This window comes from Zea mays, chromosome 5 (assembly GCF_902167145.1).
Source record: "Zea mays cultivar B73 chromosome 5, Zm-B73-REFERENCE-NAM-5.0, whole genome shotgun sequence".
Classification (NCBI taxonomy): domain Eukaryota; kingdom Viridiplantae; phylum Streptophyta; class Magnoliopsida; order Poales; family Poaceae; genus Zea; species Zea mays.
Window position 1 is genome coordinate 161355764 of NC_050100.1, and position 17643 is coordinate 161373406.

Sequence of the window (17643 nt, forward strand, 5' to 3'; positions counted from 1 at the left end):
GACCTGACATGGTTATATTTTTTATTTTACAAAAAAATGTATATGTCGGCGTTTCGAGACCGGGGGGTCCCCGAGCCGACGAGTGAGTGTGCTACGTGCCCCAGCCCAGATGGGTCGAGCGCGTGGGCGAGCGCGAAGGGGGGAGAAGCGAGGTGGCCGGAGACGGGCGTGAGAGAGGTGGAGATCCCGCGGCCTTCGTGTTCGTCCCGCGCCCAGGTCGGGTGCGCTTGCAGTAGGGGGGTTACAAGCGTCCACGCGGGTGAGGGAAGCGAGCGGCTCTAAGAGAGCGCCTGTCCCGTCCTCGTCCCGCGCGGCCAACCTTCTCTAAGAAGGCCCTGGTCCTTCCTTTTATAGGCGTAAGGAGAGGATCCAGGTGTACAATGGGGGTGTAGCAGAGTGCTACGTGTCTAGCGGAGGGAGAGCTAGCGCCCTAAGTACATGCCAATGTGGCAGCCGGAGAGATCTTGGCACCCTGCTGGCGTGATGTCGTGGCTGTCGGAGGAGCAACGGAGCCTGGCGGAGGGACAGCTGTCGGAGCGGTCGAGTCCTTGCTGACGTCCACCTGCTTCCGTAAGAGAGCTGAGAGCCGCCGTCGTCACAGAGCTTGTGGGGCGCCATCATTGCCCATCTGGCGGAGCTAGCCAGATGGGACACCGGTCTTGTTCTCCATGACCCGAGTCGGCTCGGGGTAGGATGATGATGGCGCTTCCTGTTGACGTGGCGGGCCTGTGCCCTAGGTCGGGCGACGTGGGGGCTCCTCCGAAGCCGGGGTCGAGTCTGTCTTCCGTGGCCGAGGCCGAGCCCGAGCCCCCGGGTCGGGCGAGGAGGAGATCGTTCGGCAGAGGCCCGGGCGGAGTCCGAGCCCTGGGGTCGGGCGAAGCGGAGTTCGTCGTCTTCCGGGTCTTAGCCCGAGTCCGAGCCCTGGGGTCGGGTGGAGCGGAGTTCGCCGTCTTCCGGGTCTTAGCCCGAGTCCGAGCCCTGGGGTCGGGCGGAGCGGAGTTCGCCGTCTTCCGGGTCTTAGCCCGAGTCCGAGCCCTGGGGTCGGGCGGAGCGGAGTTCGTCGTCTTCCGGGTCTGAGCCCGAGTCCGAGCCCTGGGGTCGGGCGGAGCGGAGTTCGCCGTCTTCCGGGGCTGAGCCCGAGTCCGAGCCCTGGGTCGGGCGGAGCGGAGCTTCCTATGGCGCCTTTGGCAAGGCCTAACTGCCTGTCAGACTCACTCTGTTGAGTGGCACTGCAGTCGGAGTGGCGCAGGCGGCGCTGTCCTTCTGTCAGACCGGTCAGTGGTGCGGCGGAGTGACGGCGGTCACTTCGGCTCTGCCGGGGGGCGCGCGTCAGGATAAAGGTGTCAGGCCACCTTTGCGTTAAATGCTCCTGCAACTCGGTCAGTCGGTGCGGCGATTTGGTCAGGGTTGCTTCTCAGCGAAGCCAAGGCCTCGGGCGAGCCGGAGATGCGTCCGCCGTTAAAAGGGGGGCCTCGGGCGAGTCGGAAGTCCCTCGAGGTCGGCTGCCCTTGGCCGAGGCTAGGCTCGGGCGAAGCGTGATCGAGTCACTCGTATGGACTGATCCCTGACTTAATCGCACCCATCAGGCCTCTGCAGCTTTATGCTGATGGGGGTTACCAGCTGAGAATTAGGCATCTTGAGGGTACCCCTAATTATGGTCCCCGACAGTAGCCCCCGAGCCTCGAAGGGAGTGTTAGCACTCGCTTGGAGGCTTTCGTCGCACTTTTTTGCAAGGGGACCAGCCTTTCTCGGTTGCATTTTGTTCCGGTGGGTGCGCGCGAGCGCACCCGCCGGGTGTAGCCCCCGAGGCCTCGGAGGAGTGGTTTCACTCCTTCGAGGTCTTAATGCCTTGTGTAATGCTTCGGCTGGTCTGGTTGTTCCCTCATGCGAACTGGCCGTAGCCCGGGTGCACGGTCGGGGCCCAAGCTCTCGGGCTGGTATGTTGACGCTGTCAACGGTCTGGCCGGAGCCGGGTTTGCGAGAGCAGCCCCCGAGCCTCCGCACAGGGCGAGAGGACGATCAGGGACAGACTCGGCTTTTTTACATACGCCCCTGCGTCGCCTTTCCGCAAGGAGGAGGGGGGGAGAGCGCCATGTTACCCTCGATGGGCACCGAACATGGTGTCTCCGGTGAGCTGCAAGCGGGTGATCCGAGTGGACGTCCGTGCCCCATTCGTTGGGGGTCGGCTAGGGGCCCAGAGGCACGCCCAAAAGTACCTGCGGGTGATCTGCCGGACCCGGTCCCCTGGCGACGGGGTCCGAGGGCTCGATGCCTCCCTCCGATGGGATTCCGTTACAAGATCGTTCCCGCTGGTCTCGGAAATGTCCTAGGGTACCTCGGGAGCGCAGCCCGAGCCTCGGTTATGTATTGAACGTACCCCTGGTCATCCCTCGCTCGGTGTCTGAGGCGACTGTGAACCCTTCGAGGGCCAGCCTTCGAACCCCTGATCAGTAATGGGCGTGGAGCCCGAGTAGCCTGAGGCGGCCATGGAGCCCTTCGGGGGGCCGGCCTTCGAACCCCTGACCAGTAGTGGGTGTCGGGTCCACGCGATCTGAGGCGACTGTTGAACCCTTCGGAGGGCCAGCCTTCGAACCTCTGATCAGTAGGGGGGCTCGGAGCCCGGTTCCTTCGCAGAGAAGAATCCTTTTCGGGGTATCCCCCTTTCCCGGTCCCTGTTGCAAGAGATAGAGAAAGAGGAAAAAAGGAAAAGGATACGAAATCGAACGACGTGGCGTACCTTTTTTGGCGCGGTAATTACGGCGAAGGCGAAGCGTCGCCCGCCGCTCCTGCCAGAGGCGCCGCCTGTCCCACTGCGGAGTTAATGCGACGGGGCGAGTGGTTGGCGGGGTGGCCGTTGCGCGTGCGCGAGCCGTTCAAGGAACGGATCACGGGTGCACCGTCTTCACGCCGTGGGAGGAGGCTCTCTTGCTGTCCCTGGATGGGACGTGAGCCTGGCTGACGACGTGACCGCTGCTCCCGCCCGCCTGCCACCGTCATTACTGCCGGCCCACTTTCAGCCGCATTGACCGTCGCGCCAGGCTGGCGCTGCTGGGTCGTGCGCTGGGTCGCCTCGAGTCGCGGCATAGGTTCCGCAACCGAAGAGGTGCGACGGTGGTGCAAGTGGCGGTGCGGTTGCTTGCATGCAGCAACTGGCGCGCTGGTTGCGTGACGCGTGGGCCTAGGCCTCCAAGCTGGCGTGTCAGAAGTCGGAGAAGCGCGTCCACCTGGCGCGGTTGCATGCCGCCTGCATGGCTGCCCGCCCCTTCCGCCCGTTGGTCTGGGCAAAAGTGGGGGGTCGCTTGTAACCGCTGGGCGGTCGCGTGCACCGCGCGCGGCGGTTTGGCTTCTTCCGCTCTGAGCCGGTTTGCATGACATGCGGGACCCAGCCCCCAAGCCGCAGGGGAGGGCCTTGGAGCGTGTTGGAGAAGACTCAGCCCATGGCGTTTGGGGGCGCACGTAGGGAGAGTTGCCTTTAAAAGGAGGGCGACCCCTTTCGGAAGGCAACCATGTCTTCTTCCTCCCTTATGCGTTGTGTCTTTCCATCTTCCAAGCCCCCGGATGGGGGGTATCCGCCGTCTTTCCGCCTCCTCGCTGGAGGGACGCAACTCCGTGGGAGTTGGTACCTTTCAGCCATCGTTCGGCTTCAAGGATTTTCATCATGCAGCCCGGTTGCTTCCCCCTGCTGGTGGTCACCCAAGACAGTGACCGCCAGTTCCTGGGTGGGGAGAAGCAAGCCGGGCTGCGATCTTGGTCCCACCCTCAGCTTCAAGGATGTTCATCATCCTCGCTGGGGTGGGGGCCGGGATGAGCCAGCGCTCTACCTCCCACGCAGGTTCGCGGGTCACCCCTTCCCGCGGTGTTCGAGGGAGAGGGCGCTCACTGGCCCTGCAGGCGGCGCAGACTTAGCCAACATGGGGCTGATCGACGGCGGGCGTCGTCACCTCCAGCGTGTCGGAGTCGTCGGCTTGGCTCCCGGCGGCCCCCCCTGCCGGAGGGCGGCTGCCGCGCCGTGTGCACAGGAGGACCACCCACGATGCCGCGCGCTGCTAGGGCGGCGTTCGTGTTCTGGGGTGGCCCTGCTTTTGCACCGGGATGGCGCCCTCGCGCAGAGGCCGGTGCCCCACTCGTCTGGGAGGATTCGAGTGGGGATCTGCCGGGGGGCTGGTGGCCCCCGCCATCTGCGCCGAGGCGGAGGCGGCTCGAGAAGTCCCCGTCGCCGACGGGATCACCGCCACCATCCGCGCCCCGGGCCTCCAGCTCTTCGTACTTGTCCTCGCCCCTCGAGCGTCGGCGTGGGCGAGGGCAAGATTGCAGCAGCGCCCACCCTGAGGCCTGCACTGCTGCGGCTCGGCCATCCGGAGCGGGAGTCGTCGTCGTCGTAGTCAGAGCGGGCGGCGGCGAGCCGCTCGTCAGTCTTCTGTTGCTCTGCAGGCCTTCCCCATGGAGTGGGGTTGTTCGTACCTGCGGAGGGGGAACCGGAGTTCCGCTGGCACTTCGAATGCCAGTGTTTTTGTTCATTGTGGCTGTCGAGGCCTGAACATGTATGTAATTTCGGCACGGAGCCGTGTTTTTTTCCTTATTTTCGAGCGCCAAGTCTCGCCTGTTGATTATCTGAAACGCCTCACCAAGCGTGAGTCGCCCCGTGTCAAGGTGACGAGTGAGGTATCCGTATCCCGGAGGCGTAGGAGTCCCTCGGCTCGATCGGCCTTGTTGTCTGAGGCTCCTTTAGCTCAGTTAAAGGGACCCCTTGGCCGCTCTTCGATGAGCCGAGGCCAGGGGTAGCGATATCAGTACGAACAGAGGCAGAGTTGGCTCGAAAATGGGAACCTGGTTGGCCGGAGCCTAGCCGGGTTGCCCGTCAGCGGGGCTGACGCCGGAGTTGATCAGCCGAGGCCTCGGGTCGGGCTGGCGCCCTTGGAAGATGGTTGGCCGAGGCCCCAGGGTTAACCGGCTGAGCCGCCTGCTCGGGCCGGATTCCCGGAGAAGTCCCCGGACCGCGTCGCCGTCCGAGGCTGGGTCGGATCTCACTGAAGGCGTCGTCGATGCCGAGGGTGCTACAGCCCCCTTCCAGCGTGAAGATCCGAGCCTGCAGGATCAGATTATCTTGTAGCGTGTGCCTTCTGCGGCCGCCGAGGCCAGAAAACACACCCTCGCTGCGTTGTAAAGCCGCGTCTCTTTTCCTCTTATTCCGAGCATCTGGACTTTTCGTCGGTAACAGGGATGTTTGTGTGGGCGAGAGTTGCTTCTCGCGGAAGGTGATGAGTGAGGTATCCGTATCCCAGAGGCGTGGGAGTCCCTCGGCTCGGTCGGCCTTGCCGCTTACGCGTACTTTCGCCCGTCCATGAGGCCCTGTCACCGATTCAGTCGAGAAGGCTTGAAGGACCGCCTCGGCAGAAGAGCTTCCGAACGTGAAGACTTGTTCGGTCCGCGGAATCACTTTATCCGAACGTGAGTTACTTATCGCAGAAGGTGATGAGTGAGGTATCCGTATCCCGGAGGCGTAGGAGTCCCTCGGCTCGGTCAGCCTTGGCTGCTTACGTGTACTCCGTCGTTTCCAGGATCCGCTTTTCGAAGTAGTCAAAAAGCACGAAAGAAATTCTGCTAAAAAGAGATCCTTTTTCGAGGAAAATTTCGACGCGGAGGGGGTCTCCCCCCTTTTAGCCCCCGAGGGAGGGTCGGGCTTTGCCGAGGCGAGGCCGACCCTTCCTTGATGACTAAACTTTGCGTGGGTGCGAGGTATATGAACAACTTGAAAACATCTTAAGGGTAGAAGCGACGTAGCTGTTTGATGTTCCAAGCGTTGCCGTAGATCTCGCCTTGATTGTTGGCCAGCTTGTATGTTCCGGGCTTCAGGACTTTGGCGATGACGAATGGCCCCTCCCAGGGGGGCGTGAGCTTGTGCCTCCCTCGGGCGTCTTGCCGCAGCCGAAGCACCAGATCGCCCACCTGGAGGTCTCGGGACCGGACCCCTCGGGCGTGGTAGCGTCGCAGGGACTGCTGGTACCGCGCCGAGTGTAGTAAGGCCTTGTCCCGAGCCTCTTCCAGCTGGTCCAGCGATTCTTCTCGGCTAGCTTGGTTGCTTTGATCGTTGTAGGCCCTCGTCCTCGGGGAGCCGTATTCCAGGTCAGTGGGTAAGATGGCCTCGGCCCCGTAGACCAGGAAGAACGGCGTGAAACCCGTGGCTCGGCTCGGCGTCGTCCTCCGGCTCCAGACCACCGAGGGGAGTTCCTTCATCCATCGCTTGCCGAACTTGTTGAGGTCGTTGTAAATCCGAGGCTTGAGCCCTTGTAGAATCATGCCGTTGGCACGCTCTACTTGCCCATTCGACATGGGATGAGCCACGGCAGCCCAGTCCACCCGGATGTGGTGATCCTCGCAAAAATCCAAGAATTTTCTGCCGGTGAACTGGGTACCGTTGTCGGTGATGATGGAGTTTGGGACCCTGAAGCGATGGATGATGTTGGTGAAGAACGCCACCGCCTGCTCGGACCTGATGCTGTTCAGGGGTCGGACCTCGATCCACTTGGAGAATTTGTCGATGGCGACCAGCAGGTGCGTGTAGCCCCCGGGCGCCTTCTGCAAGGGACCGACGAGGTCCAGACCCCATACAGCGAAGGGCCAGGTGATGGGTATCGTCTGCAGAGCCTGAGCGGGCAGGTGGGTCTGCTTCGCATAGAATTGGCACCCTTCGCAGGTGCGGACAATTCTAGTGGCGTCAGCCACCGCCGTTGGCCAGTAGAAGCCTTGCCGGAAGGCATTCCCGACAAGGGCTCGAGGCGCTGCATGATGGCCGCAATCCCCCGAGTGTATTTCTTGCAGGAGTTCCTGACCTTCGACGATGGAGATGCATTGCTGGAGGATGCCCGAGGGGCTCCGGTGGTAGAGCTCCTCCTCATCGCCCAGCAAGACGAACGACTTGGCGCGTCGAGCTACCCGCCGAGCCTCGGCTTGGTCGAGGGGTAGCTCTCCCTGGCGGAGATATCGCAGGTACGGGGCCTGCCAATTTCGATCAGGCGTGGCCCCGCTCTGCTCCTCCTCGACGTGCAGTGCCTCGGCCCCTGGGGCCGAGGGTACCTCGGGCCGAACCGAGGGCGCCTCGGGCTGAGCCGAGGGTGCCTCGGGCTGAGCTGAGGGTGCCTCGGGCTCGGGCGAGTCGTCGACCTTGACGGAGGGTTGGTGCAGATCCCGGGAGAAGACGTCCGGGGGGACCGTCGTTCGCCCCGAGGCTATTTTAGCCAGCTCGTCTGCAGTCTCGTTGTAGCGCCGAGCGATGTGGTTGAGCTCGAGCCCGAAGAACTTGTCTTCCAGGTGCCGAACCTCATCGCAGTAGGCCTCCATCTTCGGGTCGCGGTAGTGGGAGTTCTTCATGACTTGGTCGATGACGAGCTGCGAGTCACCGCGGGCGTCGAGGCGTCTGACCCCTAGCTCGATGGCGATCCGCAACCCGTTGACCAGAGCTTCGTACTCGGCCACATTGTTGGACGCCGGGAAATGGAGGCGTAGCACGTGGCGTAGGTGCTTCCCGAGGGGTGAGATGAAGAGCAGGCCCACGCCGGCTCCCGTCTTCATCAGCGACCCGTCGAAAAACATGGTCCAGAGCTCCGGTTGGATCGGAGCCGTCGGCAGCTGGGTGTCGACCCATTCAGCTACGAAGTCCGCCAACACCTGGGACTTGATGGCTTTCTAAGGGGCGAACGAGATCGTTTCGCCCATGATTTCCACTGCCCACTTTGCGATCCTGCCCGAGGCCTCTCGGCACTGGATGATCTCTCCCAGGGGGAAGGATGACACCACAGTTACCGGATGAGACTCGAAGTAGTGTCGTAACTTCCGCCTTGTCAGGATCACAGCATACAGCAGCTTCTGAACTTGCGGGTAGCGGATCTTGGTCTCGGACAATACTTCGCTGACGAAGTAGACTGGCCTCTGAACGGGCAATGCATGCCCTTCTTCTTGCCTCTCGACTACAATCGCGGCGCTAACCACCTGAGTGGTAGCGGCGACGTAGACCAAGAGGGCTTCTCCATCAGCTGGGGGCACCAAGACAGGCGCCTTTGTAAGGAGCGCCTTCAGGTTCCCGAGGGCTTCCTCGGCCTCAGGGGTCCAAGCGAAACTCTCGGCCTTCCTTAAGAGGCGGTACAGAGGCAGACCTCTTTCGCCGAGGCGTGAGATGAAGCGGCTCAGGGCCGCGAGGCATCCCATGACCCTCTGTACGCCTTTTAAGTCCTTGATGGGTCCCATGCTGGTGATAGCTGCGATCTTCTCCGGGTTGGCTTCGATGCCTCGCTCGGAGACGATGAACCCCAGGAGCATGCCCCGGGGCACCCCGAAGACACACTTCTCAGGATTGAGCTTGACTCCTTTCGCCTTGAGACATCGGAATGTCACTCCAAGGTCGGAGAGGAGGTCGGAAGCCTTCCTTGTCTTGACTACGATGTCATCGACGTAGGCCTCGACTGTGCGACCGATGTGTTCGCCGAACACATGGTTCGTGCACCGCTGGTACGTCGCGCCCGCATTCCTCAGACCGAACGGCATGGTGACATAGCAGTACATGCCGAACGGCATGATGAAAGAAGTCGCGAGTTGGTCGGACTCTTTCATCCGGATCTGGTGATACCCTGAGTAGGCATCGAGGAAGGACAGGGTTCCGCACCCAGCGGTGGAATCCACGATTTGATCGATGCGAGGCAGAGGGTAGGGAACCTTCGGACATGCTTTGTTGAGACCAGTGTAGTCTACACACATCCGCCATTTCCCCCCTTTTTTCCTCACAAGCACAGGGTTGGCAAGCCATTCGGGATGGAATACCTCTTTGATGAACCCCGCTGCCATTAGCTTGTGGATCTCCTCGCCTATCGCTCTGCGCTTCTCCTTGTCGAATCGGCGCAGAGGCTGCCTGACGGGTCGGGCTCTGGCCCGAATATCCAGCGAGTGCTCGGCGACATCCCTCGGTATGCCGGGCATGTCCGAGGGACTCCACGCAAAGACGTCGGCGTTTGCGCGGAGAAAGTCGACGAGCACTGCTTCCTATTTGGGGTCGAGCCCGGAACCAATCCGGATCTGCTTGGAGGTGTCGCCACTGGGGTCGAGTGGGACGGCCTTAACCGTCTCCGCTGGCTCGAAGTTGCCGGCATGACGCTTCACGTCTGGCACCTCTTTGGAGAGGTTCTCCAGGTCGGCGATGAGGGCCTCGGACTCGGCGAGGGCCTCGGCGTACTCCACGCACTCCACGTCGCATTCGAACGCGTGTTTGTACGTGGGGCCGACGGTGATGACCCCGTTGGGGCCCGGCATCTTGAGCTTCAGGTAGGTGTAGTTGGGGACGGCCATGAACTTTGCGTAGCATGGCCTTCCCAGTACCGCGTGGTAGGTTCCTCGGAACCCGACCACCTCGAACGTCAAGGTCTCCCTTCGGAAGTTGGAGGGCGTTCCGAAGCAGACGGGGAGGTCGAGTCGTCCGAGGGGCTGGACGCGCTTCCCAGGGATGATCCCGTGGAAGGGCGCAGCGCCTGCTCGGACAGAGGATAGATCGACGCGCAGGAGCTTGAGGGTCTCGGCGTAGATGATGTTGAGGCAGCTGCCCCCATCCATCAGGACCTTGGTGAGCCTGACGTTGCCGACGATGGGGTCGACGACGAGCGGGTATTTCCCCGGGCTCGGCACATGGTCGGGGTGGTCAGCCTGGTCGAAGGTGATGGGCTTGTCGGACCAGTCTAGGTAGACTGGCACCGCCACCTTCACCGAGCAGACCTCCCGGCGCTCTTGCTTGTGATGCCGAGCCGAGGTATTCGCCGCATGCCCACCGTAGATCATGAAGCAGTCGCGGACCTTGGGGAACTCTCCTTCTTGGTGATCTTCTTTCTTGTCGTCGTCGTGGGCCCTGCCACCCTCCGCGGGTGGCCCGGCCCTATGGAAGTGGCGCCGAAGCATGACGCACTCCTCGAGAGTGTGCTTAACGGGCCCCTGATGGTAGGGGCACGGCTCCTTGAGCATCTTGTCGAAGAGGTTAGCACCTCCGGGGGGCTTCCGAGGGTTCTTGTACTCGGCGGCGGCGACAAGGTCCACGTCAGCGGCGTCGCGTTTTGATTGCGACTTCTTCTTGCCCTTCCTCTTGGCGCCGCACGGAGTAGACGCCTCGGGAGCCCCTTCCGATGGGCGGCCCTGGGGTTGCTTGTCCTTTCGGAAGATAGCCTCAACCGCCTCCTGGCCAGAGGCGAACTTGGTGGCGATGTCCATCAGCTCGCTCGCCCTGGTGGGGGTCTTGCGACCCAACTTACTCACCAGGTCGCGGCAGGTGGTGCCGGCAAGGAACGCGCCGATGACACCCGAGTCGATGATGTTGGGCAGCTCGGTGCGCTGCTTCGAGAATCGCCGGATGTAGTCCCGGAGCGACTCTCCCGGCTGTTGCCGGCAGCTCCGAAGGTCCCAGGAATTTCCGGGGCGCACGTACGTGCCCTGGAAATTGCCGGCGAAGGCTTGGACCAAGTCGTCCCAGTTGGAGATCTGCCCCGGAGGCAGGTGCTCCAACCAGGCGCGAGTAGTGTCGGAGAGGAACAGGGGGAGGTTGCGGATGATGAGGTTGTCGTCGTCCGTTCCACCCAGTTGGCAGGCCAGGCGGTAGTCCGCGAGCCACAGTTCCGGCCTCGTTTCCCCCGAGTACTTTGTGATAGTAGTCGGGGGTCGGAACCGGGTCGGGAACGGCGCCCGTCGGATGGCCCGACTGAAGGCCTGCGGACCGGGTGGTTCGGGCGAGGGACTCCGATCCTCCCCACTGTCGTAGCGCCCCCCACGTCTGGGGTGGTAGCCTCGGCGCACCCTTTCGTCGAGGTGGGCCCGACGGTCGCGTCGATGGTGCTCGTTGCCGAGGTGGCCCGGGGCCGCAGGTGCGGTGTTGCGCGTGCGCCCGGTGTAGACCGAGGCTTCCCGCATAAATCGGGAAGTCGCGGCGTGAGGCTCCGAGGGGTATCCCTGCCTTCGGGAGGCAGTGCTCTCGGCCCGTCGGGCCGCAGCGCCTTCCAGGAGATTCTTGAGCTCTCCCTGGATTCGCCGACCCTCGATGGTTGATGGCTCCGGCATCGTGCGGAGGAGCATCGCTGCGGCTGCCAGGTTCTGACCAACTCCGCTGGATGCGGGCGGCGGTCTGAGCCTGACATCGTTGGCGACGAGGTGCTGGAGACCTTGGGGCAGGTGACGTATTTCTCAGGCCGGGGGTTGGCCCGCCCATGCCTGCCCGACGTCCCTGCGGATCGTATCAAGCGCCCCTGTTCCCTCGTCGAGCCTGGCCTGCGCCCCGCGGACTTGCTCGAGCTGTGGGTCATGACCCCCTGCCGGAACGGGGACCACAGCTAGCTCCCGCGGGATGTCGGCGCGAGGCGCCGGCCTAGGAAAATCACCGTCCTCCGGCATGCCAAGACGGTTGCCTTCGGAGGGATCCCCTAGCTCGACGTGGAAACATTCGCGGCTTGGGCCGCAGTCCTCGTCGTCAAGGCTGTGGCTTCCGTCGGAACAGTCGGAGAGGCAGTAGTCACATGCGGTCATGAAGTCCCGCATGGCACTGGGGTAGCCAAATCCAGAGAAATCCCAATAGATGCTGGGATCGTCATCTTCCTCGGACCCAGAGGGCCCGTAGGTCGAGACGTCCGTCAATCGGTCCCAAGGCGACCGCATACGAAACCCCAGTGGGGTTGCACTCGCCTCAATGAGAGCGACCGCCAAAGCGAGGTCGCTTGGCGGGTTGAGGCCGAGTCGAAATGACGTAAGATGGGAGTTAGTCAGTACCTTTTGGTCGACGAGGAGCAACGTAGTCACATCGGGGACTGGTTGCACCGTCGTCTCAGGTACGAGGGCGACGTCCTGCAAGCTCTCCGCAAGTGCGCCGGCGTCATCTTCTTGCTCGGGATCAGCGTGTCACGGGGGGACGGCGCCTGCCTTCGTCTCGAACGCGAGGTCGACGCCCGGCGTGCCCTCCGTTGGGGCGCTGGGAACGTCGATTCGCTCGACGGCCGACGAAGCGCGGCCTCCCGCTTGGCCTTGGTTGCCCCGCCTCCTTCCCCGTTGACGGGGGAGAGGACGGGGCGAGCTCAAACGTTGTTCTTCCACCACGCGGGGAAGATGTCGTCGGTTCCGCCGCCGGTGGGCGGGTTGTCGGCCGCCATTGTCGTTGTCGCGCGGCGGTGGAAAGAGTATCATGTCGTAGCTGCCGTCGAACGACATGAACTCGAGACTCCCGAAACGGAGCACCGTCCCGGGCCGGAGAGGTTGTTGGAGACTGCCCATCTGGAGCTTGACGGGAAGCTGTTCGTCAGCACGCAGCAGGCCCCTACCTGGCGCGCCAACTGTCGGCGTTTCGAGACCGGGGGGTCCCCGAGCCGACGAGTGAGTGTGCCGCGTGCCCCAGCCCAGATGGGTCGAGCGCGTGGGCGAGCGCGAAGGGGGGAGAAGCGAGGTGGCTGGAGACGGGCGTGAGAGAGGTGGAGATCCCGCGGCCTTCGTGTTCGTCCCGCGCCCAGGTCGGGTGCGCTTGCAGTAGGGGGGTTACAAGCGTCCACGCGGGTGAGGGAAACGAGCGGCTCTAAGAGAGCGCCTGTCCCGTCCTCGTCCCGCGCAGCCAACCTTCTCTAAGAAGGCCCTGGTCCTTCCTTTTATAGGCGTAAGGAGAGGATCTAGGTGTACAATGGGGGTGTAGCAGAGTGCTACGTGTCTAGCGGAGGGAGAGCTAGCGCCCTAAGTACATGCCAATGTGGCAGCCGGAGTGATCTTGGCACCCTGCTGGCGTGATGTCGTGGCTGTCGGAGGAGCAACGGAGCCTGGCGGAGGGACAGCTGTTGGAGCGATCGAGTCCTTGCTAACGTCCACCTGCTTCCGTAAGAGAGCTGAGAGCCGCCGTCGTCACAGAGCTTGTGGGGCGCCATCATTGCCCATCTGGCGGAGCTAGCCAGATGGGACACCGGTCTTGTTCTCCATGACCCGAGTCGGCTCGGGGTAGGACGATGATGGCGCTTCCTGTTGACGTGGCGGGCCTGTGCCCTAGGTCGGGCGACGTGGGGGCTCCTCCGAAGCCGGGGTCGAGTCTGTCTTCCGTGGCCGAGGCCGAGCCCGAGCCCCCGGGTCGGGCGAGGCGGAGATCGTTCGGCAGAGGCCCGGGCGGAGTCCGAGCCCTGGGGTCGGGCGAAGCGGAGTTCATCGTCTTCCGGGTCTTAGCCCGAGTCCGAGCCCTCGGGTCGGGCGGAGCGGAGTTCGCCGTCTTCCGGGTCTTAGCCTAAGTCCGAGCCCTGGGGTCGGGCGGAGCGGAGTTCGCCGTCTTCCGGGTCTTAGCCCGAGTCCGAGCCCTGGGGTCGGGCGGAGCGGAGTTCGTCGTCTTCCGGGTCTGAGCCCGAGTCCGAGCCCTGGGGTCGGGCGGAGCGGAGTTCGCCGTCTTCCGGGGCTGAGCCCGAGTCCGAGCCCTGGGTCGGGCGGAGCGGAGCTTCCTATGGCGCCTTTGGCAAGGCCTGACTGCCTGTCAGACTCACTCTGTTGAGTGGCACTGCAGTCGGAGTGGCGCAGGCGGCGCTGTCCTTCTGTCAGACCGGTCAGTGGTGCGGCGGAGTGACGGCGGTCACTTCGGCTCTGCCGGGGGGCGCGCGTCAGGATAAAGGTGTCATGCCACCTTTGCGTTAAATGCTCCTGCAACTCGGTCAGTCGGTGCGGCGATTTGGTCAGGGTTGCTTCTCAGCGAAGCCAAGGCCTCGGGCGAGCCGGAGATGCGTCCGCCGTTAAAAGGGGGGCCTCGGGCGAGACGGAAGTCCCTCGAGGTCAGCTGCCCTTGGCCGAGGCTAGCTCGGGCGAAGCGTGATCGAGTCACTCGTATGGACTGATCCCTGACTTAATCGCACCCATCAGGCCTCTGCAGCTTTATGCTGATGGGGGTTACCAGCTGAGAATTAGGCGTCTTGAGGGTACCCCTAATTATGGTCCCCAACAGTATATACATATGTATAATTTATATTTAATATTAAAAACACCTGGGCATGATGTTCTACTGGTTAGACGACTTCACCTAGTGTCTCTCGCCCTTCTTCCACAAGGGTGTGGGTTCGAACCCCACCTCCTGCACCGTTTTTATAACCTTTTACGCTGATTTAACCAAATGGCACGATGGGGTAACGGCCCGGCACAGTCAGTAGGCCGGCATGCCGTGCCTGGGCCAGAGCTATGGCCCGCGGGCGTTGGGCCTATGTCAGGCCGCCGTTTGGCCATCTATATGCGGAGGTGTGTTTTAAGACGTGGAAGTTGGTTGCGCGGAGGGGACGAGCGTGCAACGGTTTAATTTGAAATAGATGTGAGGGGTTATTTGTAAAAAGATGATGCGGGACGACCGTTAAAACTGGTGCTTTAATATAGTATATATATATTAGGAGCTCTGGGCTTCCTCTAGTTAGAGAAAGCCTGACCACCCCTGCGACCTAGTCCAGCCCGACGCGCCCACTACACCCACTCGCCAAGCCAGGCTGTCGTGTGCGCCCCCCCAGCCCACGTCTATGCATGCAAAAAAAGGAAGGCATGCATGAGTCAAACATGTTTCCTGCATGCCCATAAATTTCGGAAAGAGATATGTGACGGTTTCTAATTTTAAATGTTTGATTTCTTCTATAAATATAGAATCGCTGCAACAGACATGCAGCTGGACTCGTCAGGACCAATTTATGATATATATTGATACTAATTATGCTAAATAGTGTAGATATTTATACAATTCAGTACACTACGTAAAAATCTATTATATGTCGAATGCACAAAATTTATGATGAAAGAAAATGGATTGTCATGTATGAAAATAAAAAATCGTATTTAATGCCTTATTTCCTACATAAATATAGGATCGCTCCCATAGCCATGTAGCTAGGCTCGTCAGGATCAGTTTATGATATATAATGATACTAATTATGCTACACGGTGTAGATATTTATGCAATTCGGTACACTGTGTAAAAATCTGTTACCTGCTGCATGCGCACAAAATTAGGATGACAAAAATGTACGATGAAAGGAAATAGATTGGCATGCATGGAAACAAAAAACATCATATTTAATGCTTTATTTCCTCCATAAATATAGGATCACTCCAATAGTCATGCAACTAGACTCATTAGAACCAGTTTATGATATAAACTTATACAAATTATGTTACATGGTGTAAGTATTTATGCAATTCTGTACACTGTGTAAAAAAATCTAGCATGTAGTTCACTGGTGGACGCATCTCCAGGTTCGAGCGTAAAATCTTAAGTTTTGAGCATAAAACCCCTCGGTTATAAGCGTAAATACTAAGCCAATGTGAGAGTTTGATATCTCTGGCGGGTTGTATTAAAGATCCTATTTTTATGGCAGTTCCGAAAAATATGGGAGTCGCATCCATGGGTTTCTATTTTTATGCAGATCCAAAAATTATGGCAGATCATTGGAGTTTCCATTGCATGTGCAAAAATTTTAGATGATATTTTTGTTTCCACTGCACACATGCAAAAAAATAGGATGACATTGTTCACATAGAGCATATATTCATATACAAAGTCGTATACTTACATACACTGTGTAGCATAATTGATAAAAAACCTAATATTCATTCAACTAACAACCCTGCAGGAATTAGGGATAGTTTTATGGCAACATAAAATCGTATTCATCGTTGTAAAAATCATCATTGGAATGCATAAGTAGTGTAAGTAGCAGGCATAAAACAATAATCATCGATGGCATAAACATGGATCGGATAGTTCATCGCCGGAGGACGATCCCAAGCCCGCTAGATCAAAGGACGCTGCCGAAGTCGTCGGTTCAGAGGAGTTAGTCGTCGAAGGACGCCAGAGCCACCCACGCCTCGCATGCCCACCATCGCCAGAGATGAACATGCCTCGCGCAACCGTCAGAGTGACCCGCGTACCTCGTGGCCACCGCTGCCGACGCCTACCGCGCCTCACACAACCGCCGTTGCCACCGGGCCTAGGGTGCGCCGCCGCCGCCCGTCTGCTTTGGGAGCACCGTCACCGCTTGGCCGCCCGCCTCAGGAGCGTCACCATCGCTCGTTCCTGGTGGAGCGCCACCGTCGATCGCCTGCTCGGGGCGGCACCGCCGCTAGCACCCAGGATCGTCGCCGCTCGCACGCCCGATGAAACCACCGCCGCCGCTAAATTCTAACCTCTAGTGTATGGGGGTGTTTTTATAGCAACCCAGACCTGGTCCGGCTCGACCGGATTGCACCGTCTGATCTGGGCTTCCTCAAGTTATTGGAAGCCTAGGGCTCATAATATACAATCTATATATACATATATTGTTTGTATATTACGAGCCCCTTGTTTTCAATAGCTAGGGGAAGCCCTCGCATAATGCTGCCATCTGTAAAGTCGAACCAGGTTTCGGTCTACAAAAAAAGCACTAGGCCGCTAGGGTTCAGTTTTTGATGCCCAGCCACGATGCACGAGTGTCGGGCGCCCACCTAGGCACGCACAGCGGTGGTTCCACGAGAGCGCGAGGCGGCTGCGACCTCCAGTCGTGGCGGCGACGACTTCTCGATCCGAAGGTGTGACGCTGGCGGCTCTCTGATCTGGAGCTGCGGCGATAGTGGCTCCTTGCTCCGACGACACGATAGCGGCAGCACCCCGGCAGCGCGACGATGGTGGTTTCTCGATCCGAAGGCACAACGACAACGGCTCCCCGATCCGGTGGCAAGACTACGTCAGTTCCTCGATCCAGAAGTGCTGCGACAGCGGCTCTCCTATCTGGAGGCGCGGTGTCGATGGCTTCCTAGAGGCGTGCACGCGACATTGGCTCTTCGGAGGCGCGCACTCTGGAGTGGAGCACACTGGCGTCCCACCTCCTTCGACCAGGCCGGCTTTCCATAGGCGAGAGCGACGACGACGGACTTCTCTAGGCGCAAGCGGTGGCGGATTGGTGACCCTGTTTTATGCTATTTGTATACATATTTATGCCAACATCAATAGGTTTTTATTATACATTGTCAGTTCATGGCTCTCCTTCCGTCTTTTGTATGTTTATGATATTTTTATTCACATTTTATGTATACCTTTGTTGATTTTTACGTAGTGTACCGCAATGCATAAATAACTTCGACGTGTAGCATAATTAGTATCATTATATATCATAAACTGGTTCTAACGAGCCTAGCTGCATGGCTGCTGGAGAGATACTAGAGTTATGGACGAAATAAAGCATTGAAAATCAGATTTTTTGTTTACATGCATGCCAATCCATTTCCTTTCAACTCATATTCTTGTCGTCTTAAAATTGTGCGCATGTGGCAGAAAACTGATGAGGACATCGCTGCCATTGATACAACTACACCAATGATCACTTCACCATTCGTAGCTAATCAAGGACCAATGACACGAGCTTGTGCACGTAAACTTAATTATAAGGTGAACTCGTTTCTTGCTGTTGAAGCTAATTCTTCTTTAAATGTGGTACTAAAGCCTTGCTACGACTTTATTATGCTCAGGTGTTTGGGAGGTGAACCATCTTGGAGTGGAGAAGACAACAAGGCAATAAAAGTTGTTGCACCCGAGATAATTTTGTAACTATAGCAAGTGCATGTTAAAGAGGGCATATCTTTCAACTCCTAAGGTTGTTTAAAGCAAATAAGCACTTG